This window comes from Brienomyrus brachyistius, chromosome 18 (genome assembly GCF_023856365.1).
Source record: "Brienomyrus brachyistius isolate T26 chromosome 18, BBRACH_0.4, whole genome shotgun sequence".
Classification (NCBI taxonomy): Eukaryota; Metazoa; Chordata; class Actinopteri; order Osteoglossiformes; family Mormyridae; genus Brienomyrus; species Brienomyrus brachyistius.
Window position 1 is genome coordinate 6,263,896 of NC_064550.1, and position 17,702 is coordinate 6,281,597.

Genomic DNA, 17,702 nt, shown 5'->3' on the forward strand with positions numbered 1-17,702 from the left:
ACTCCGAAGCCCATAAAGCACAGCTGTGCTCATGTACTCGCTGTCTCCGTGGCGCAATCGGTTAGCGCGCTCGGCTGTTAACCGAGAGGTTGGTGGTTCAAACCCACCCGGGGACGTGCTCTCTTTTTGCTCTCTGACTTGAAGCGGATGATCTCTCCATCAGTCTCCCTTTATGGTGCGTTGCATTATTTCTCTATTATCCTAGCATGCAATATCAGAGTTTTACCAGACTTGTTAGTCTCTTTGCTTTCTTTATAGTTTGCCTCTCGAAAAAAGAATATCGCTGTGAATCAACTAAAACAATTTTGCACTAAAATACTTTGTCTTTCTTCTTTCTTTGTCTCTGGGAAAAAACACTCTTGCGCCAAAACTGCTAAAACAACAACAAATTTGCGTGTGGTATACATGGCACAAAAAACGCAGCGCCATGCACTTCTACAGCATCGCAGACGGAATGCTTTCCGGGCGTGTCGTAGCTGGGGTGTAGCACGTCGAGGGGAGATTTCATAGCGCCGGATGGGTCCCCAGTAGCACCTTTTGGTGCACCGTGCTGGGGGGGAAGACTCTGGCACTCTTTCACGTTGCCAGCACTCACATCAAGCAAAGGGGACCAGCAAGGAACGCCATACTGGCAGCAAGAAGCACAGCCTGAATGGCACTCAGGAGAACCAGCGCAGGGGGCACCAGGATTTGAACCTAGGACCTCTTGATCTGCAGTCAAATGCTCTACCACTGAGCTATACCCCCCGTAGGCAGAGCAAAGGAGATGAGGTGGAAACACAAGCCACTTTGACACACTCTGTGGCTACTCTTTATGCAGCATTAAGCTGTAACCCAGTCATGAAAAAAAAAGCGACTTCTCCTTTAAGACACAGGGCAGTGCTGTACGGCACATAGGCGAAATGTGCCCTGAAGACGGAAGGCTTTGCCAGGTCTGACCTGAAGGGGCACCTGTGAGTATTTCTGTATGACAGGGCGCAAAGCACTGTCATGGGGGATCCCTGGTGGTCTAGTGGTCAGGATTTGGCGCTCTCACCGCCACGGCCCGGGTTCGATTCCCGGTCAGGGAAGTCCGGGGGTCTTTCTGGGCTTCTTTTTTTTTTTTTTTTTTTTTTGTCTCTCCCTGCACTTCCCATTGTGACCCTTACGGCCAGCTTCTGACTTCCGGGACCTGAACGAGGCCCTCACAGCATTCCCAGTGCAGTCGCGCCCTCAGCTACCTTCTCACCCTTCTGTTTTTCACTCCTGGCCAATATAATGAGCAGCAGGGCATTTTCAAGTGAGCTGCACGACAGCCAGCACGGACATCCACTTGCATGGGAGAACACAGCGCATTCACCACGCAGGCCACGGGTCCTATCTGGCCTCTCACAAGAAGGCAGAGTGAGTCACGATCAAGTTTTATTGACGGCGTGACTCTTCATGTTCACGTCTCGGAGGGCGATGGGCTTCTAAGCGCCAAGAAGACAGCGCCCAGCGTGGGGCTCGAACCCACGACCCTGAGATTAAGAGTCTCATGCTCTACCGACTGAGCTAGCCGGGCCAACACACAGATGTCGGGGCTTCTGGACCGGCAACTTTCTGAACCGGTTCTTCTCTGCGAAGTGCCTTCTGACTCCGAACCCCATAAAGCACAGCTGTGCTCATGTACTCGCTGTCTCCGTGGCGCAATCGGTTAGCGCGCTCGGCTGTTAACCGAGAGGTTGGTGGTTCAAACCCACCCGGGGACGTGCTCTCTTTTTCCTCTCTGACTTGAAGCGGATGATCTCTCCATCAGTCTCCCTTTATGGTGCGTTGCATTATTTCTCTATTATCCTAGCATGCAATATCAGAGTTTTACCAGACTTGTTAGTCTCTTTGCTTTCTTTATAGTTTGCCTCTCAAAAAAAGAATATCGCTGTGAATCAACTAAAACAATTTTGCACTAAAATACTTTGTCTTTCTTCTTTCTTTGTCTCTGGGAAAAAACACTCTTGCGCCAAAACTGCTAAAACAACAACAAATTTGCGTGTGGTATACATGGCACAAAAAACGCAGCGCCATGCACTTCTACAGCATCGCAGACGGAATGCTTTCCGGGCGTGTCGTAGCTGGGGTGTAGCACGTCGAGGGGAGATTTCATAGCGCCGGATGGGTCCCCAGTAGCACCTTTTGGTGCACCGTGCTGGGGGGGGAAGACTCTGGCACTCTTTCACGTTGCCAGCACTCACATCAAGCAAAGGGGACCAGCAAGGAACGCCATACTGGCAGCAAGAAGCACAGCCTGAATGGCACTCAGGAGAACCAGCGCAGGGGGCACCAGGATTTGAACCTAGGACCTCTTGATCTGCAGTCAAATGCTCTACCACTGAGCTATACCCCCCGCAGGCAGAGCAAAGGAGATGAGGTGGAAACACAAGCCACTTTGACACACTCTGTGGCTACTCTTTATGCAGCATTAAGCTGTAACCCAGTCATGAAAAAAAAAGCGACTTCTCCTTTAAGACACAGGGCAGTGCTGTACGGCACATAGGCGAAATGTGCCCTGAAGACGGAAGGCTTTGCCAGGTCTGACCTGAAGGGGCACCTGTGAGTATTTCTGTATGACAGGGCGCAAAGCACTGTCATGGGGGATCCCTGGTGGTCTAGTGGTCAGGATTTGGTGCTCTCACCGCCACGGCCCGGGTTCGATTCCCGGTCAGGGAAGTCCGGGGGTCTTTCTGGGCTTCTTTTTTTTTTTTTTTTTTTTTGTCTCTCCCTGCACTTCCCATTGTGACCCTTACGGCCAGCTTCTGACTTCCGGGACCTGAACGAGGCCCTCACAGCATTCCCAGTGCAGTCGCGCCCTCAGCTACCTTCTCACCCTTCTGTTTTTCACTCCTGGCCAATATAATGAGCAGCAGGGCATTTTCAAGTGAGCTGCACGACAGCCAGCACGGACATCCACTTGCATGGGAGAACACAGCGCATTCACCACGCAGGCCACGGGTCCTATCTGGCCTCTCACAAGAAGGCAGAGTGAGTCACGATCAAGTTTTATTGACGGCGTGACTCTTCATGTTCACGTCTCGGAGGGCGATGGGCTTCTATGCGCCAAGAAGACAGCGCCCAGCGTGGGGCTCAAACCCACGACCCTGAGATTAAGAGTCTCATGCTCTACCGACTGAGCTAGCCGGGCCAACACACAGATGTCGGGGCTTCTGGACCGGCAACTTTCTGAACCGGTTCTTCTCTGCGAAGTGCCTTCTGACTCCGAACCCCATAAAGAACAGCTGTGCTCATGTACTCGCTGTCTCCGTGGCGCAATCGGTTAGCGCGCTCGGCTGTTAACCGAGAGGTTGGTGGTTCAAACCCACCCGGGGACGTGCTCTCTTTTTCCTCTCTGACTTGAAGCGGATGATCTCTCCATCAGTCTCCCTTTATGGTGCGTTGCATTATTTCTCTATTATCCTAGCATGCAATATCAGAGTTTTACCAGACTTGTTAGTCTCTTTGCTTTCTTTATAGTTTGCCTCTCGAAAAAAGAATATCGCTGTGAATCAACTAAAACAATTTTGCACTAAAATACTTTGTCTTTCTTCTTTCTTTGTCTCTGGGAAAAAACACTCTTGCGCCAAAACTGCTAAAACAACAACAAATTTGCGTGTGGTATACATGGCACAAAAAACGCAGCGCCATGCACTTCTACAGCATCGCAGACGGAATGCTTTCCGGGCGTGTCGTAGCTGGGGTGTAGCACGTCGAGGGGAGATTTCATAGCGCCGGATGGGTCCCCAGTAGCACCTTTTGGTGCACCGTGCTGGGGGGGAAGACTCTGGCACTCTTTCACGTTGCCAGCACTCACATCAAGCAAAGGGGACCAGCAAGGAACGCCATACTGGCAGCAAGAAGCACAGCCTGAATGGCACTCAGGAGAACCAGCGCAGGGGGCACCAGGATTTGAACCTAGGACCTCTTGATCTGCAGTCAAATGCTCTACCACTGAGCTATACCCCCCGTAGGCAGAGCAAAGGAGATGAGGTGGAAACACAAGCCACTTTGACACACTCTGTGGCTACTCTTTATGCAGCATTAAGCTGTAACCCAGTCATGAAAAAAAAAGCGACTTCTCCTTTAAGACACAGGGCAGTGCTGTACGGCACATAGGCGAAATGTGCCCTGAAGACGGAAGGCTTTGCCAGGTCTGACCTGAAGGGGCACCTGTGAGTATTTCTGTATGACAGGGCGCAAAGCACTGTCATGGGGGATCCCTGGTGGTCTAGTGGTCAGGATTTGGCGCTCTCACCGCCACGGCCCGGGTTCGATTCCCGGTCAGGGAAGTCCGGGGGTCTTTCTGGGCTTCTTTTTTTTTTTTTTTTTTTTTTGTCTCTCCCTGCACTTCCCATTGTGACCCTTACGGCCAGCTTCTGACTTCCGGGACCTGAACGAGGCCCTCACAGCATTCCCAGTGCAGTCGCGCCCTCAGCTACCTTCTCACCCTTCTGTTTTTCACTCCTGGCCAATATAATGAGCAGCAGGGCATTTTCAAGTGAGCTGCACGACAGCCAGCACGGACATCCACTTGCATGGGAGAACACAGCGCATTCACCACGCAGGCCACGGGTCCTATCTGGCCTCTCACAAGAAGGCAGAGTGAGTCACGATCAAGTTTTATTGACGGCGTGACTCTTCATGTTCACGTCTCGGAGGGCGATGGGCTTCTAAGCGCCAAGAAGACAGCGCCCAGCGTGGGGCTCGAACCCACGACCCTGAGATTAAGAGTCTCATGCTCTACCGACTGAGCTAGCCGGGCCAACACACAGATGTCGGGGCTTCTGGACCGGCAACTTTCTGAACCGGTTCTTCTCTGCGAAGTGCCTTCTGACTCCGAACCCCATAAAGCACAGCTGTGCTCATGTACTCGCTGTCTCCGTGGCGCAATCGGTTAGCGCGCTCGGCTGTTAACCGAGAGGTTGGTGGTTCAAACCCACCCGGGGACGTGCTCTCTTTTTCCTCTCTGACTTGAAGCGGATGATCTCTCCATCAGTCTCCCTTTATGGTGCGTTGCATTATTTCTCTATTATCCTAGCATGCAATATCAGAGTTTTACCAGACTTGTTAGTCTCTTTGCTTTCTTTATAGTTTGCCTCTCAAAAAAAGAATATCGCTGTGAATCAACTAAAACAATTTTGCACTAAAATACTTTGTCTTTCTTCTTTCTTTGTCTCTGGGAAAAAACACTCTTGCGCCAAAACTGCTAAAACAACAACAAATTTGCGTGTGGTATACATGGCACAAAAAACGCAGCGCCATGCACTTCTACAGCATCGCAAACGGAATGCTTTCCGGGCGTGTCGTAGCTGGGGTGTAGCACGTCGAGGGGAGATTTCATAGCGCCGGATGGGTCCCCAGTAGCACCTTTTGGTGCACCGTGCTGGGGGGGGAAGACTCTGGCACTCTTTCACGTTGCCAGCACTCACATCAAGCAAAGGGGACCAGCAAGGAACGCCATACTGGCAGCAAGAAGCACAGCCTGAATGGCACTCAGGAGAACCAGCGCAGGGGGCACCAGGATTTGAACCTAGGACCTCTTGATCTGCAGTCAAATGCTCTACCACTGAGCTATACCCCCCGCAGGCAGAGCAAAGGAGATGAGGTGGAAACACAAGCCACTTTGACACACTCTGTGGCTACTCTTTATGCAGCATTAAGCTGTAACCCAGTCATGAAAAAAAAAGCGACTTCTCCTTTAAGACACAGGGCAGTGCTGTACGGCACATAGGCGAAATGTGCCCTGAAGACGGAAGGCTTTGCCAGGTCTGACCTGAAGGGGCACCTGTGAGTATTTCTGTATGACAGGGCGCAAAGCACTGTCATGGGGGATCCCTGGTGGTCTAGTGGTCAGGATTTGGTGCTCTCACCGCCACGGCCCGGGTTCGATTCCCGGTCAGGGAAGTCCGGGGGTCTTTCTGGGCTTCTTTTTTTTTTTTTTTTTTTTGTCTCTCCCTGCACTTCCCATTGTGACCCTTACGGCCAGCTTCTGACTTCCGGGACCTGAACGAGGCCCTCACAGCATTCCCAGTGCAGTCGCGCCCTCAGCTACCTTCTCACCCTTCTGTTTTTCACTCCTGGCCAATATAATGAGCAGCAGGGCATTTTCAAGTGAGCTGCACGACAGCCAGCACGGACATCCACTTGCATGGGAGAACACAGCGCATTCACCACGCAGGCCACGGGTCCTATCTGGCCTCTCACAAGAAGGCAGAGTGAGTCACGATCAAGTTTTATTGACGGCGTGACTCTTCATGTTCACGTCTCGGAGGGCGATGGGCTTCTATGCGCCAAGAAGACAGCGCCCAGCGTGGGGCTCAAACCCACGACCCTGAGATTAAGAGTCTCATGCTCTACCGACTGAGCTAGCCGGGCCAACACACAGATGTCGGGGCTTCTGGACCGGCAACTTTCTGAACCGGTTCTTCTCTGCGAAGTGCCTTCTGACTCCGAACCCCATAAAGCACAGCTGTGCTCATGTACTCGCTGTCTCCGTGGCGCAATCGGTTAGCGCGCTCGGCTGTTAACCGAGAGGTTGGTGGTTCAAACCCACCCGGGGACGTGCTCTCTTTTTCCTCTCTGACTTGAAGCGGATGATCTCTCCATCAGTCTCCCTTTATGGTGCGTTGCATTATTTCTCTATTATCCTAGCATGCAATATCAGAGTTTTACCAGACTTGTTAGTCTCTTTGCTTTCTTTATAGTTTGCCTCTCGAAAAAAGAATATCGCTGTGAATCAACTAAAACAATTTTGCACTAAAATACTTTGTCTTTCTTCTTTCTTTGTCTCTGGGAAAAAACACTCTTGCGCCAAAACTGCTAAAACAACAACAAATTTGCGTGTGGTATACATGGCACAAAAAACGCAGCGCCATGCACTTCTACAGCATCGCAGACGGAATGCTTTCCGGGCGTGTCGTAGCTGGGGTGTAGCACGTCGAGGGGAGATTTCATAGCGCCGGATGGGTCCCCAGTAGCACCTTTTGGTGCACCGTGCTGGGGCGGAAGACTCTGGCACTCTTTCACGTTGCCAGCACTCACATCAAGCAAAGGGGACCAGCAAGGAACGCCATACTGGCAGCAAGAAGCACAGCCTGAATGGCACTCAGGAGAACCAGCGCAGGGGGCACCAGGATTTGAACCTAGGACCTCTTGATCTGCAGTCAAATGCTCTACCACTGAGCTATACCCCCCGCAGGCAGAGCAAAGGAGATGAGGTGGAAACACAAGCCACTTTGACACACTCTGTGGCTACTCTTTATGCAGCATTAAGCTGTAACCCAGTCATGAAAAAAAAAGCGACTTCTCCTTTAAGACACAGGGCAGTGCTGTACGGCACATAGGCGAAATGTGCCCTGAAGACGGAAGGCTTTGCCAGGTCTGACCTGAAGGGGCACCTGTGAGTATTTCTGTATGACAGGGCGCAAAGCACTGTCATGGGGGATCCCTGGTGGTCTAGTGGTCAGGATTTGGCGCTCTCACCGCCACGGCCCGGGTTCGATTCCCGGTCAGGGAAGTCCGGCGGTCTTTCTGGGCTTCTTTTTTTTTTTTTTTTTTTTGTCTCTCCCTGCACTTCCCATTGTGACCCTTACGGCCAGCTTCTGACTTCCGGGACCTGAACGAGGCCCTCACAGCATTCCCAGTGCAGTCGCGCCCTCAGCTACCTTCTCACCCTTCTGTTTTTCACTCCTGGCCAATATAATGAGCAGCAGGGCATTTTCAAGTGAGCTGCACGACAGCCAGCACGGACATCCACTTGCATGGGAGAACACAGCGCATTCACCACGCAGGCCACGGGTCCTATCTGGCCTCTCACAAGAAGGCAGAGTGAGTCACGATCAAGTTTTATTGACGGCGTGACTCTTCATGTTCACGTCTCGGAGGGTGATGGGCTTCTATGCGCCAAGAAGACAGCGCCCAGCGTGGGGCTCGAACCCACGACCCTGAGATTAAGAGTCTCATGCTCTACCGACTGAGCTAGCCGGGCCAACACACAGATGTCGGGGCCTCTGGACCGGCAACTTTCTGAACCGGTTCTTCTCTGCGAAGTGCCTTCTGACTCCGAACCCCATAAAGCACAGCTGTGCTCATGTACTCGCTGTCTCCGTGGCGCAATCGGTTAGCGCGCTCGGCTGTTAACCGAGAGGTTGGTGGTTCAAACCCACCCGGGGACGTGCTCTCTTTTTCCTCTCTGACTTGAAGCGGATGATCTCTCCATCAGTCTCCCTTTATGGTGCGTTGCATTATTTCTCTATTATCCTAGCATGCAATATCAGAGTTTTACCAGACTTGTTAGTCTCTTTGCTTTCTTTATAGTTTGCCTCTCAAAAAAAGAATATCGCTGTGAATCAACTAAAACAATTTTGCACTAAAATACTTTGTCTTTCTTCTTTCTTTGTCTCTGGGAAAAAACACTCTTGCGCCAAAACTGCTAAAACAACAACAAATTTGCGTGTGGTATACATGGCACAAAAAATGCAGCGCCATGCACTTCTACAGCATCGCAGACGGAATGCTTTCCGGGCGTGTCGTAGCTGGGGTGTAGCACGTCGAGGGGAGATTTCATAGCGCCGGATGGGTCCCCAGTAGCACCTTTTGGTGCACCGTGCTGGGGGGGAAGACACTGGCACTCTTTCACGTTGCCAGCACTCACATCAAGCAAAGGGGACCAGCAAGGAACGCCATACTGGCAGCAAGAAGCACAGCCTGAATGGCACTCAGGAGAACCAGCGCAGGGGGCACCAGGATTTGAACCTAGGACCTCTTGATCTGCAGTCAAATGCTCTACCACTGAGCTATACCCCCGCAGGCAGAGCAAAGGAGATGAGGTGGAAACACAAGCCACTTTGACACACTCTGTGGCTACTCTTTATGCAGCATTAAGCTGTAACCCAGTCATGAAAAAAAAAGCGACTTCTCCTTTAAGACACAGGGCAGTGCTGTACGGCACATAGGCGAAATGTGCCCTGAAGACGGAAGGCTTTGCCAGGTCTGACCTGAAGGGGCACCTGTGAGTATTTCTGTATGACAGGGCGCAAAGCAGTGTCATGGGGGATCCCTGGTGGTCTAGTGGTCAGGATTTGGCGCTCTCACCGCCACGGCCCGGGTTCGATTCCCGGTCAGGGAAGTCCGGGGGTCTTTCTGGGCTTCTTTTTTTTTTTTTTTTTTTTTGTCTCTCCCTGCACTTCCCATTGTGACCCTTACGGCCAGCTTCTGACTTCCGGGACCTGAACGAGGCCCTCACAGCATTCCCAGTGCAGTCGCGCCCTCAGCTACCTTCTCACCCTTCTGTTTTTCACTCCTGGCCAATATAATGAGCAGCAGGGCATTTTCAAGTGAGCTGCACGACAGCCAGCACGGACATCCACTTGCATGGGAGAACACAGCGCATTCACCACGCAGGCCACGGGTCCTATCTGGCCTCTCACAAGAAGGCAGAGTGAGTCACGATCAAGTTTTATTGACGGCGTGACTCTTCATGTTCACGTCTCGGAGGGTGATGGGCTTCTATGCGCCAAGAAGACAGCGCCCAGCGTGGGGCTCGAACCCACGACCCTGAGATTAAGAGTCTCATGCTCTACCGACTGAGCTAGCCGGGCCAACACACAGATGTCGGGGCCTCTGGACCGGCAACTTTCTGAACCGGTTCTTCTCTGCGAAGTGCCTTCTGACTCCGAACCCCATAAAGCACAGCTGTGCTCATGTACTCGCTGTCTCCGTGGCGCAATCGGTTAGCGCGCTCGGCTGTTAACCGAGAGGTTGGTGGTTCAAACCCACCCGGGGACGTGCTCTCTTTTTCCTCTCTGACTTGAAGCGGATGATCTCTCCATCAGTCTCCCTTTATGGTGCGTTGCATTATTTCTCTATTATCCTAGCATGCAATATCAGAGTTTTACCAGACTTGTTAGTCTCTTTGCTTTCTTTATAGTTTGCCTCTCAAAAAAAGAATATCGCTGTGAATCAACTAAAACAATTTTGCACTAAAATACTTTGTCTTTCTTCTTTCTTTGTCTCTGGGAAAAAACACTCTTGCGCCAAAACTGCTAAAACAACAACAAATTTGCGTGTGGTATACATGGCACAAAAAATGCAGCGCCATGCACTTCTACAGCATCGCAGACGGAATGCTTTCCGGGCGTGTCGTAGCTGGGGTGTAGCACGTCGAGGGGAGATTTCATAGCGCCGGATGGGTCCCCAGTAGCACCTTTTGGTGCACCGTGCTGGGGGGGAAGACACTGGCACTCTTTCACGTTGCCAGCACTCACATCAAGCAAAGGGGACCAGCAAGGAACGCCATACTGGCAGCAAGAAGCACAGCCTGAATGGCACTCAGGAGAACCAGCGCAGGGGGCACCAGGATTTGAACCTAGGACCTCTTGATCTGCAGTCAAATGCTCTACCACTGAGCTATACCCCCGCAGGCAGAGCAAAGGAGATGAGGTGGAAACACAAGCCACTTTGACACACTCTGTGGCTACTCTTTATGCAGCATTAAGCTGTAACCCAGTCATGAAAAAAAAAGCGACTTCTCCTTTAAGACACAGGGCAGTGCTGTACGGCACATAGGCGAAATGTGCCCTGAAGACGGAAGGCTTTGCCAGGTCTGACCTGAAGGGGCACCTGTGAGTATTTCTGTATGACAGGGCGCAAAGCAGTGTCATGGGGGATCCCTGGTGGTCTAGTGGTCAGGATTTGGCGCTCTCACCGCCACGGCCCGGGTTCGATTCCCGGTCAGGGAAGTCCGGGGGTCTTTCTGGGCTTCTTTTTTTTTTTTTTTTTTTTTTTTCTGTCTCTCCCTGCACTTCCCATTGTGACCCTTACGGCCAGCTTCTGACTTCCGGGACCTGAACGAGGCCCTCACAGCATTCCCAGTGCAGTCGCGCCCTCAGCTACCTTCTCACCCTTCTGTTTTTCACTCCTGGCCAATATAATGAGCAGCAGGGCATTTTCAAGTGAGCTGCACGACAGCCAGCACGGACATCCACTTGCATGGGAGAACACAGCGCATTCACCACGCAGGCCACGGGTCCTATCTGGCCTCTCACAAGAAGGCAGAGTGAGTCACGATCAAGTTTTATTGACGGCGTGACTCTTCATGTTCACGTCTCGGAGGGTGATGGGCTTCTATGCGCCAAGAAGACAGCGCCCAGCGTGGGGCTCGAACCCACGACCCTGAGATTAAGAGTCTCATGCTCTACCGACTGAGCTAGCCGGGCCAACACACAGATGTCGGGGCCTCTGGACCGGCAACTTTCTGAACCGGTTCTTCTCTGCGAAGTGCCTTCTGACTCCGAACCCCATAAAGCACAGCTGTGCTCATGTACTCGCTGTCTCCGTGGCGCAATCGGTTAGCGCGCTCGGCTGTTAACCGAGAGGTTGGTGGTTCAAACCCACCCGGGGACGTGCTCTCTTTTTCCTCTCTGACTTGAAGCGGATGATCTCTCCATCAGTCTCCCTTTATGGTGCGTTGCATTATTTCTCTATTATCCTAGCATGCAATATCAGAGTTTTACCAGACTTGTTAGTCTCTTTGCTTTCTTTATAGTTTGCCTCTCAAAAAAAGAATATCGCTGTGAATCAACTAAAACAATTTTGCACTAAAATACTTTGTCTTTCTTCTTTCTTTGTCTCTGGGAAAAAACACTCTTGCGCCAAAACTGCTAAAACAACAACAAATTTGCGTGTGGTATACATGGCACAAAAAATGCAGCGCCATGCACTTCTACAGCATCGCAGACGGAATGCTTTCCGGGCGTGTCATAGCTGGGGTGTAGCACGTCGAGGGGAGATTTCATAGCGCCGGATGGGTCCACAGTAGCACCTTTTGGTGCACCGTGCTGGGGGGGAAGACACTGGCACTCTTTCACGTTGCCAGCACTCACATCAAGCAAAGGGGACCAGCAAGGAACGCCATACTGGCAGCAAGAAGCACAGCCTGAATGGCACTCAGGAGAACCAGCGCAGGGGGCACCAGGATTTGAACCTAGGACCTCTTGATCTGCAGTCAAATGCTCTACCACTGAGCTATACCCCCCGCAGGCAGAGCAAAGGAGATGAGGTGGAAACACAAGCCACTTTGACACACTCTGTGGCTACTCTTTATGCAGCATTAAGCTGTAACCCAGTCATGAAAAAAAAAGCGACTTCTCCTTTAAGACACAGGGCAGTGCTGTACGGCACATAGGCGAAATGTGCCCTGAAGACGGAAGGCTTTGCCAGGTCTGACCTGAAGGGGCACCTGTGAGTATTTCTGTATGACAGGGCGCAAAGCAGTGTCATGGGGGATCCCTGGTGGTCTAGTGGTCAGGATTTGGCGCTCTCACCGCCACGGCCCGGGTTCGATTCCCGGTCAGGGAAGTCCGGGGGTCTTTCTGGGCTTCTTTTTTTTTTTTTTTTTTCTTGTCTCTCCCTGCACTTCCCATTGTGACCCTTACGGCCAGCTTCTGACTTCCGGGACCTGAACGAGGCCCTCACAGCATTCCCAGTGCAGTCGCGCCCTCAGCTACCTTCTCCCCCTTCTGTTTTTCACTCCTGGCCAATATAATGAGCAGCAGGGCATTTTCAAGTGAGCTGCACGACAGCCAGCACGGACATCCACTTGCATGGGAGAACACAGCGCATTCACCACGCAGGCCACGGGTCCTATCTGGCCTCTCACAAGAAGGCAGAGTGAGTCACGATCAAGTTTTATTGACGGCGTGACTCTTCATGTTCACGTCTCGGAGGGCGATGGGCTTCTAAGCGCCAAGAAGACAGCGCCCAGCGTGGGGCTCGAACCCACAACCCTGAGATTAAGAGTCTCATGCTCTACCGACTGAGCTAGCCGGGCCAACACACAGATGTCGGGGCTTCTGGACCGGCAACTTTCTGAACCGGTTCTTCTCTGCGAAGTGCCTTCTGACTCCGAACCCCATAAAGCACAGCTGTGCTCATGTACTCGCTGTCTCCGTGGCGCAATCGGTTAGCGCGCTCGGCTGTTAACCGAGAGGTTGGTGGTTCAAACCCACCCGGGGACGTGCTCTCTTTTTCCTCTCTGACTTGAAGCGGATGATCTCTCCATCAGTCTCCCTTTATGGTGCGTTGCATTATTTCTCTATTATCCTAGCATGCAATATCAGAGTTTTACCAGACTTGTTAGTCTCTTTGCTTTCTTTATAGTTTGCCTCTCAAAAAAAGAATATCGCTGTGAATCAACTAAAACAATTTTGCACTAAAATACTTTGTCTTTCTTCTTTCTTTGTCTCTGGGAAAAAACACTCTTGCGCCAAAACTGCTAAAACAACAACAAATTTGCGTGTGGTATACATGGCACAAAAAAAGCAGCGCCATGCACTTCTACAGCATCGCAGACGGAATGCTTTCCGGGCGTGTCGTAGCTGGGGTGTAGCACGTCGAGGGGAGATTTCATAGCGCCGGATGGGTCCCCAGTAGCACCTTTTGGTGCACCGTGCTGGGGGGGGAAGACTCTGGCACTCTTTCACGTTGCCAGCACTCACATCAAGCAAAGGGGACCAGCAAGGAATGCCATACTGGCAGCAAGAAGCACAGCCTGAATGGCACTCAGGAGAACCAGCGCAGGGGGCACCAGGATTTGAACCTAGGACCTCTTGATCTGCAGTCAAATGCTCTACCACTGAGCTATACCCCCCGCAGGCAGAGCAAAGGAGATGAGGTGGAAACACAAGCCACTTTGACACACTCTGTGGCTACTCTTTATGCAGCATTAAGCTGTAACCCAGTCATGAAAAAAAAAGCGACTTCTCCTTTAAGACACAGGGCAGTGCTGTACGGCACATAGGCGAAATGTGCCCTGAAGACGGAAGGCTTTGCCAGGTCTGACCTGAAGGGGCACCTGTGAGTATTTCTGTATGACAGGGCGCAAAGCAGTGTCATGGGGGATCCCTGGTGGTCTAGTGGTCAGGATTTGGCGCTCTCACCGCCACGGCCTGGGTTCGATTCCCGGTCAGGGAAGTCCGGGGGTCTTTCTGGGCTTCTTTTTTTTTTTTTTTTTTTTTTGTCTCTCCCTGCACTTCCCATTGTGACCCTTACGGCCAGCTTCTGACTTCCGGGACCTGAACGAGGCCCTCACAGCATTCCCAGTGCAGTCGCGCCCTCAGCTACCTTCTCACCCTTCTGTTTTTCACTCCTGGCCAATATAATGAGCAGCAGGGCATTTTCAAGTGAGCTGCACGACATCCAGCACGGACATCCACTTGCATGGGAGAACACAGCGCATTCACCACGCAGGCCACGGGTCCTATCTGGCCTCTCACAAGAAGGCAGAGTGAGTCACGATCAAGTTTTATTGACGGCGTGACTCTTCATGTTCACGTCTCGGAGGGCGATGGGCTTCTAAGCGCCAAGAAGACAGCGCCCAGCGTGGGGCTCGAACCCACGACCCTGAGATTAAGAGTCTCATGCTCTACCGACTGAGCTAGCCGGGCCAACACACAGATGTCGGGGCTTCTGGACTGGCAACTTTCTGAACCGGTTCTTCTCTGCGAAGTGCCTTCTGACTCCGAACCCCATAAAGCACAGCTGTGCTCATGTACTCGCTGTCTCCGTGGCGCAATCGGTTAGCGCGCTCGGCTGTTAACCGAGAGGTTGGTGGTTCAAACCCACCCGGGGACGTGCTCTCGTTTTCCTCTCTGACTTGAAGCGGATGATCTCTCCATCAGTCTCCCTTTATGGTGCGTTGCATTATTTCTCTATTATCCTAGCATGCAATATCAGAGTTTTACCAGACTTGTTAGTCTCTTTGCTTTCTTTATAGTTTGCCTCTCAAAAAAAGAATATCGCTGTGAATCAACTAAAACAATTTTGCACTAAAATACTTTGTCTTTCTTCTTTCTTTGTCTCTGGGAAAAAACACTCTTGCGCCAAAACTGCTAAAACAACAACAAATTTGCGTGTGGTATACATGGCACAAAAAACGCAGCGCCATGCACTTCTACAGCATCGCAGACGGAATGCTTTCCGGGCGTGTCGTAGCTGGGGTGTAGCACGTCGAGGGGAGATTTCATAGCGCCGGATGGGTCCCCAGTAGCACCTTTTGGTGCACCGTGCTGGGGGGGAAGACTCTGGCACTCTTTCACGTTGCCAGCACTCACATCAAGCAAAGGGGACCAGCAAGGAACGCCATACTGGCAGCAAGAAGCACAGCCTGAATGGCACTCAGGAGAACCAGCGCAGGGGGCACCAGGATTTGAACCTAGGACCTCTTGATCTGCAGTCAAATGCTCTACCACTGAGCTATACCCCCCGCAGGCAGAGCAAAGGAGATGAGGTGGAAACACAAGCCACTTTGACACACTCTGTGGCTACTCTTTATGCAGCATTAAGCTGTAACCCAGTCATGAAAAAAAAAGCGACTTCTCCTTTAAGACACAGGGCAGTGCTGTACGGCACATAGGCGAAATGTGCCCTGAAGACGGAAGGCTTTGCCAGGTCTGACCTGAAGGGGCACCTGTGAGTATTTCTGTATGACAGGGCGCAAAGCACTGTCATGGGGGATCCCTGGTGGTCTAGTGGTCAGGATTTGGCGCTCTCACCGCCACGGCCCGGGTTCGATTCCCGGTCAGGGAAGTCCAGGGGTCTTTCTAGGCTTCTTTTTTTTTTTTTTTTTGTCTCTCCCTGCACTTCCCATTGTGACCCTTACGGCCAGCTTCTGACTTCCGGGACCTGAACGAGGCCCTCACAGCATTCCCAGTGCAGTCGCGCCCTCAGCTACCTTCTCACCCTTCTGTTTTTCACTCCTGGCCAATATAATGAGCAGCAGGGCATTTTCAAGTGAGCTGCACGACAGCACGGACATCCACTTGCATGGGAGAACACAGCGCATTCACCACGCAGGCCACGGGTCCTATCTGGCCTCTCACAAGAAGGCAGAGTGAGTCACGATCAAGTTTTATTGACGGCGTGACTCTTCATGTTCACGTCTCGGAGGGTGATGGGCTTCTATGCGCCAAGAAGACAGCGCCCAGCGTGGGGCTCGAACCCACGACCCTGAGATTAAGAGTCTCATGCTCTACCGACTGAGCTAGCCGGGCCAACACACAGATGTCAGGGCTTCTGGACCGGCAACTTTCTGAACCGGTTCTTCTCTGCGAAGTGCCTTCTGACTCCGAACCCCATAAAGCAGAGCTGTGCTCATGTACTCGCTGTCTCCGTGGCGCAATCGGTTAGCGCGCTCGGCTGTTAACCGAGAGGTTGGTGGTTCAAACCCACCCGGGGACGTGCTCTCTTTTTCCTCTCTGACTTGAAGCGGATGATCTCTCCATCAGTCTCCCTTTATGGTGCGTTGCATTATTTCTCTATTATCCTAGCATGCAATATCAGAGTTTTACCAGACTTGTTAGTCTCTTTGCTTTCTTTATAGTTTGCCTCTCAAAAAAAGAATATCGCTGTGAATCAACTAAAACAATTTTGCACTAAAATACTTTGTCTTTCTTCTTTCTTTGTCTCTGGGAAAAAACACTCTTGCGCCAAAACTGCTAAAACAACAACAAATTTGCGTGTGGTATACATGGCACAAAAAACGCAGCGCCATGCACTTCTACAGCATCGCAGACGGAATGCTTTCCGGGCGTGTCGTAGCTGGGGTGTAGCACGTCGAGGGGAGATTTCATAGCGCCGGATGGGTCCCCAGTAGCACCTTTTGGTGCACCGTGCTGGGGGGGGAAGACTCTGGCACTCTTTCACGTTGCCAGCACTCACATCAAGCAAAGGGGACCAGCAAGGAACGCCATACTGGCAGCAAGAAGCACAGCCTGAATGGCACTCAGGAGAACCAGCGCAGGGGGCACCAGGATTTGAACCTAGGACCTCTTGATCTGCAGTCAAATGCTCTACCACTGAGCTATACCCCCCGCAGGCAGAGCAAAGGAGATGAGGTGGAAACACAAGCCACTTTGACACACTCTGTGGCTACTCTTTATGCAGCATTAAGCTGTAACCCAGTCATGAAAAAAAAAGCGACTTCTCCTTTAAGACACAGGGCAGTGCTGTACGGCACATAGGCGAAATGTGCCCTGAAGACGGAAGGCTTTGCCAGGTCTGACCTGAAGGGGCACCTGTGAGTATTTCTGTATGACAGGGCGCAAAGCACTGTCATGGGGGATCCCTGGTGGTCTAGTGGTCAGGATTTGGCGCTCTCACCGCCACGGCCCGGGTTCGATTCCCGGTCAGGGAAGTCCGGGGGTCTTTCTGGGCTTCTTTTTTTTTTTTTTTTTTTTTTGTCTCTCCCTGCACTTCCCATTGTGACCCTTACGGCCAGCTTCTGACTTCCGGGACCTGAACGAGGCCCTCACAGCATTCCCAGTGCAGTCGCGCCCTCAGCTACCTTCTCACCCTTCTGTTTTTCACTCCTGGCCAATATAATGAGCAGCAGGGCATTTTCAAGTGAGCTGCACGACAGCCAGCACGGACATCCACTTGCATGGGAGAACACAGCGCATTCACCACGCAGGCCACGGGTCCTATCTGGCCTCTCACAAGAAGGCAGAGTGAGTCACGATCAAGTTTTATTGACGGCGTGACTCTTCATGTTCACGTCTCGGAGGGCGATGGGCTTCTATGCGCCAAGAAGACAGCGCCCAGCGTGGGGCTCGAACCCACGACCCTGAGATTAAGAGTCTCATGCTCTACCGACTGAGCTAGCCGGGCCAACACACAGATGTCAGGGCTTCTGGACC

At 51.9% G+C, this 17,702-nt stretch overlaps 43 non-coding genes across 43 annotated transcripts; 21 read left to right on the top strand and 22 right to left on the bottom strand.

The window, feature by feature from the left end:
• The first annotated feature begins 42 nt into the window (after window positions 1-42).
• Window positions 43-116, top strand: trnan-guu (transfer RNA asparagine (anticodon GUU)). Its single transcript has one exon. It is a non-coding gene; the product is annotated as a tRNA-Asn (tRNA).
• Window positions 117-675: 559 nt separating this feature from the next.
• Window positions 676-747, bottom strand: trnac-gca (transfer RNA cysteine (anticodon GCA)). Its single transcript has one exon. It is a non-coding gene; the product is annotated as a tRNA-Cys (tRNA).
• A 251-nt stretch (window positions 748-998) lies between these two features.
• trnae-cuc (transfer RNA glutamic acid (anticodon CUC)) lies at window positions 999-1,070 on the top strand. Its single transcript has one exon. It is a non-coding gene; the product is annotated as a tRNA-Glu (tRNA).
• Window positions 1,071-1,470: 400 nt separating this feature from the next.
• Window positions 1,471-1,543, bottom strand: trnak-cuu (transfer RNA lysine (anticodon CUU)). The gene has a single exon. It is a non-coding gene; the product is annotated as a tRNA-Lys (tRNA).
• Window positions 1,544-1,656: 113 nt separating this feature from the next.
• trnan-guu (transfer RNA asparagine (anticodon GUU)) lies at window positions 1,657-1,730 on the top strand. The gene has a single exon. It is a non-coding gene; the product is annotated as a tRNA-Asn (tRNA).
• A 560-nt stretch (window positions 1,731-2,290) lies between these two features.
• Window positions 2,291-2,362, bottom strand: trnac-gca (transfer RNA cysteine (anticodon GCA)). Its single transcript has one exon. It is a non-coding gene; the product is annotated as a tRNA-Cys (tRNA).
• Window positions 2,363-2,613: 251 nt separating this feature from the next.
• trnae-cuc (transfer RNA glutamic acid (anticodon CUC)) lies at window positions 2,614-2,685 on the top strand. Its single transcript has one exon. It is a non-coding gene; the product is annotated as a tRNA-Glu (tRNA).
• Window positions 2,686-3,084: 399 nt separating this feature from the next.
• trnak-cuu (transfer RNA lysine (anticodon CUU)) lies at window positions 3,085-3,157 on the bottom strand. The gene has a single exon. It is a non-coding gene; the product is annotated as a tRNA-Lys (tRNA).
• A 113-nt stretch (window positions 3,158-3,270) lies between these two features.
• trnan-guu (transfer RNA asparagine (anticodon GUU)) lies at window positions 3,271-3,344 on the top strand. The gene has a single exon. It is a non-coding gene; the product is annotated as a tRNA-Asn (tRNA).
• Window positions 3,345-3,903: 559 nt separating this feature from the next.
• trnac-gca (transfer RNA cysteine (anticodon GCA)) lies at window positions 3,904-3,975 on the bottom strand. Its single transcript has one exon. It is a non-coding gene; the product is annotated as a tRNA-Cys (tRNA).
• Window positions 3,976-4,226: 251 nt separating this feature from the next.
• Window positions 4,227-4,298, top strand: trnae-cuc (transfer RNA glutamic acid (anticodon CUC)). Its single transcript has one exon. It is a non-coding gene; the product is annotated as a tRNA-Glu (tRNA).
• A 400-nt stretch (window positions 4,299-4,698) lies between these two features.
• trnak-cuu (transfer RNA lysine (anticodon CUU)) lies at window positions 4,699-4,771 on the bottom strand. The gene has a single exon. It is a non-coding gene; the product is annotated as a tRNA-Lys (tRNA).
• A 113-nt stretch (window positions 4,772-4,884) lies between these two features.
• On the top strand, window positions 4,885-4,958 carry trnan-guu (transfer RNA asparagine (anticodon GUU)). The gene has a single exon. It is a non-coding gene; the product is annotated as a tRNA-Asn (tRNA).
• A 560-nt stretch (window positions 4,959-5,518) lies between these two features.
• trnac-gca (transfer RNA cysteine (anticodon GCA)) lies at window positions 5,519-5,590 on the bottom strand. The gene has a single exon. It is a non-coding gene; the product is annotated as a tRNA-Cys (tRNA).
• Window positions 5,591-5,841: 251 nt separating this feature from the next.
• Window positions 5,842-5,913, top strand: trnae-cuc (transfer RNA glutamic acid (anticodon CUC)). Its single transcript has one exon. It is a non-coding gene; the product is annotated as a tRNA-Glu (tRNA).
• A 398-nt stretch (window positions 5,914-6,311) lies between these two features.
• Window positions 6,312-6,384, bottom strand: trnak-cuu (transfer RNA lysine (anticodon CUU)). Its single transcript has one exon. It is a non-coding gene; the product is annotated as a tRNA-Lys (tRNA).
• A 113-nt stretch (window positions 6,385-6,497) lies between these two features.
• trnan-guu (transfer RNA asparagine (anticodon GUU)) lies at window positions 6,498-6,571 on the top strand. Its single transcript has one exon. It is a non-coding gene; the product is annotated as a tRNA-Asn (tRNA).
• A 559-nt stretch (window positions 6,572-7,130) lies between these two features.
• Window positions 7,131-7,202, bottom strand: trnac-gca (transfer RNA cysteine (anticodon GCA)). The gene has a single exon. It is a non-coding gene; the product is annotated as a tRNA-Cys (tRNA).
• Window positions 7,203-7,453: 251 nt separating this feature from the next.
• On the top strand, window positions 7,454-7,525 carry trnae-cuc (transfer RNA glutamic acid (anticodon CUC)). The gene has a single exon. It is a non-coding gene; the product is annotated as a tRNA-Glu (tRNA).
• A 398-nt stretch (window positions 7,526-7,923) lies between these two features.
• Window positions 7,924-7,996, bottom strand: trnak-cuu (transfer RNA lysine (anticodon CUU)). The gene has a single exon. It is a non-coding gene; the product is annotated as a tRNA-Lys (tRNA).
• Window positions 7,997-8,109: 113 nt separating this feature from the next.
• Window positions 8,110-8,183, top strand: trnan-guu (transfer RNA asparagine (anticodon GUU)). The gene has a single exon. It is a non-coding gene; the product is annotated as a tRNA-Asn (tRNA).
• A 559-nt stretch (window positions 8,184-8,742) lies between these two features.
• On the bottom strand, window positions 8,743-8,814 carry trnac-gca (transfer RNA cysteine (anticodon GCA)). The gene has a single exon. It is a non-coding gene; the product is annotated as a tRNA-Cys (tRNA).
• Window positions 8,815-9,064: 250 nt separating this feature from the next.
• Window positions 9,065-9,136, top strand: trnae-cuc (transfer RNA glutamic acid (anticodon CUC)). Its single transcript has one exon. It is a non-coding gene; the product is annotated as a tRNA-Glu (tRNA).
• Window positions 9,137-9,535: 399 nt separating this feature from the next.
• trnak-cuu (transfer RNA lysine (anticodon CUU)) lies at window positions 9,536-9,608 on the bottom strand. The gene has a single exon. It is a non-coding gene; the product is annotated as a tRNA-Lys (tRNA).
• A 113-nt stretch (window positions 9,609-9,721) lies between these two features.
• trnan-guu (transfer RNA asparagine (anticodon GUU)) lies at window positions 9,722-9,795 on the top strand. Its single transcript has one exon. It is a non-coding gene; the product is annotated as a tRNA-Asn (tRNA).
• Window positions 9,796-10,354: 559 nt separating this feature from the next.
• Window positions 10,355-10,426, bottom strand: trnac-gca (transfer RNA cysteine (anticodon GCA)). The gene has a single exon. It is a non-coding gene; the product is annotated as a tRNA-Cys (tRNA).
• A 250-nt stretch (window positions 10,427-10,676) lies between these two features.
• Window positions 10,677-10,748, top strand: trnae-cuc (transfer RNA glutamic acid (anticodon CUC)). The gene has a single exon. It is a non-coding gene; the product is annotated as a tRNA-Glu (tRNA).
• A 404-nt stretch (window positions 10,749-11,152) lies between these two features.
• Window positions 11,153-11,225, bottom strand: trnak-cuu (transfer RNA lysine (anticodon CUU)). Its single transcript has one exon. It is a non-coding gene; the product is annotated as a tRNA-Lys (tRNA).
• A 113-nt stretch (window positions 11,226-11,338) lies between these two features.
• trnan-guu (transfer RNA asparagine (anticodon GUU)) lies at window positions 11,339-11,412 on the top strand. The gene has a single exon. It is a non-coding gene; the product is annotated as a tRNA-Asn (tRNA).
• Window positions 11,413-11,971: 559 nt separating this feature from the next.
• Window positions 11,972-12,043, bottom strand: trnac-gca (transfer RNA cysteine (anticodon GCA)). Its single transcript has one exon. It is a non-coding gene; the product is annotated as a tRNA-Cys (tRNA).
• A 251-nt stretch (window positions 12,044-12,294) lies between these two features.
• Window positions 12,295-12,366, top strand: trnae-cuc (transfer RNA glutamic acid (anticodon CUC)). The gene has a single exon. It is a non-coding gene; the product is annotated as a tRNA-Glu (tRNA).
• Window positions 12,367-12,765: 399 nt separating this feature from the next.
• On the bottom strand, window positions 12,766-12,838 carry trnak-cuu (transfer RNA lysine (anticodon CUU)). Its single transcript has one exon. It is a non-coding gene; the product is annotated as a tRNA-Lys (tRNA).
• A 113-nt stretch (window positions 12,839-12,951) lies between these two features.
• On the top strand, window positions 12,952-13,025 carry trnan-guu (transfer RNA asparagine (anticodon GUU)). Its single transcript has one exon. It is a non-coding gene; the product is annotated as a tRNA-Asn (tRNA).
• A 560-nt stretch (window positions 13,026-13,585) lies between these two features.
• trnac-gca (transfer RNA cysteine (anticodon GCA)) lies at window positions 13,586-13,657 on the bottom strand. Its single transcript has one exon. It is a non-coding gene; the product is annotated as a tRNA-Cys (tRNA).
• Window positions 13,658-14,380: 723 nt separating this feature from the next.
• Window positions 14,381-14,453, bottom strand: trnak-cuu (transfer RNA lysine (anticodon CUU)). The gene has a single exon. It is a non-coding gene; the product is annotated as a tRNA-Lys (tRNA).
• Window positions 14,454-14,566: 113 nt separating this feature from the next.
• On the top strand, window positions 14,567-14,640 carry trnan-guu (transfer RNA asparagine (anticodon GUU)). The gene has a single exon. It is a non-coding gene; the product is annotated as a tRNA-Asn (tRNA).
• Window positions 14,641-15,199: 559 nt separating this feature from the next.
• Window positions 15,200-15,271, bottom strand: trnac-gca (transfer RNA cysteine (anticodon GCA)). The gene has a single exon. It is a non-coding gene; the product is annotated as a tRNA-Cys (tRNA).
• A 251-nt stretch (window positions 15,272-15,522) lies between these two features.
• Window positions 15,523-15,594, top strand: trnae-cuc (transfer RNA glutamic acid (anticodon CUC)). The gene has a single exon. It is a non-coding gene; the product is annotated as a tRNA-Glu (tRNA).
• Window positions 15,595-15,985: 391 nt separating this feature from the next.
• Window positions 15,986-16,058, bottom strand: trnak-cuu (transfer RNA lysine (anticodon CUU)). Its single transcript has one exon. It is a non-coding gene; the product is annotated as a tRNA-Lys (tRNA).
• Window positions 16,059-16,171: 113 nt separating this feature from the next.
• On the top strand, window positions 16,172-16,245 carry trnan-guu (transfer RNA asparagine (anticodon GUU)). Its single transcript has one exon. It is a non-coding gene; the product is annotated as a tRNA-Asn (tRNA).
• A 560-nt stretch (window positions 16,246-16,805) lies between these two features.
• Window positions 16,806-16,877, bottom strand: trnac-gca (transfer RNA cysteine (anticodon GCA)). Its single transcript has one exon. It is a non-coding gene; the product is annotated as a tRNA-Cys (tRNA).
• Window positions 16,878-17,128: 251 nt separating this feature from the next.
• trnae-cuc (transfer RNA glutamic acid (anticodon CUC)) lies at window positions 17,129-17,200 on the top strand. The gene has a single exon. It is a non-coding gene; the product is annotated as a tRNA-Glu (tRNA).
• A 400-nt stretch (window positions 17,201-17,600) lies between these two features.
• Window positions 17,601-17,673, bottom strand: trnak-cuu (transfer RNA lysine (anticodon CUU)). The gene has a single exon. It is a non-coding gene; the product is annotated as a tRNA-Lys (tRNA).
• Between the last annotated feature and the right edge of the window lie 29 nt (window positions 17,674-17,702).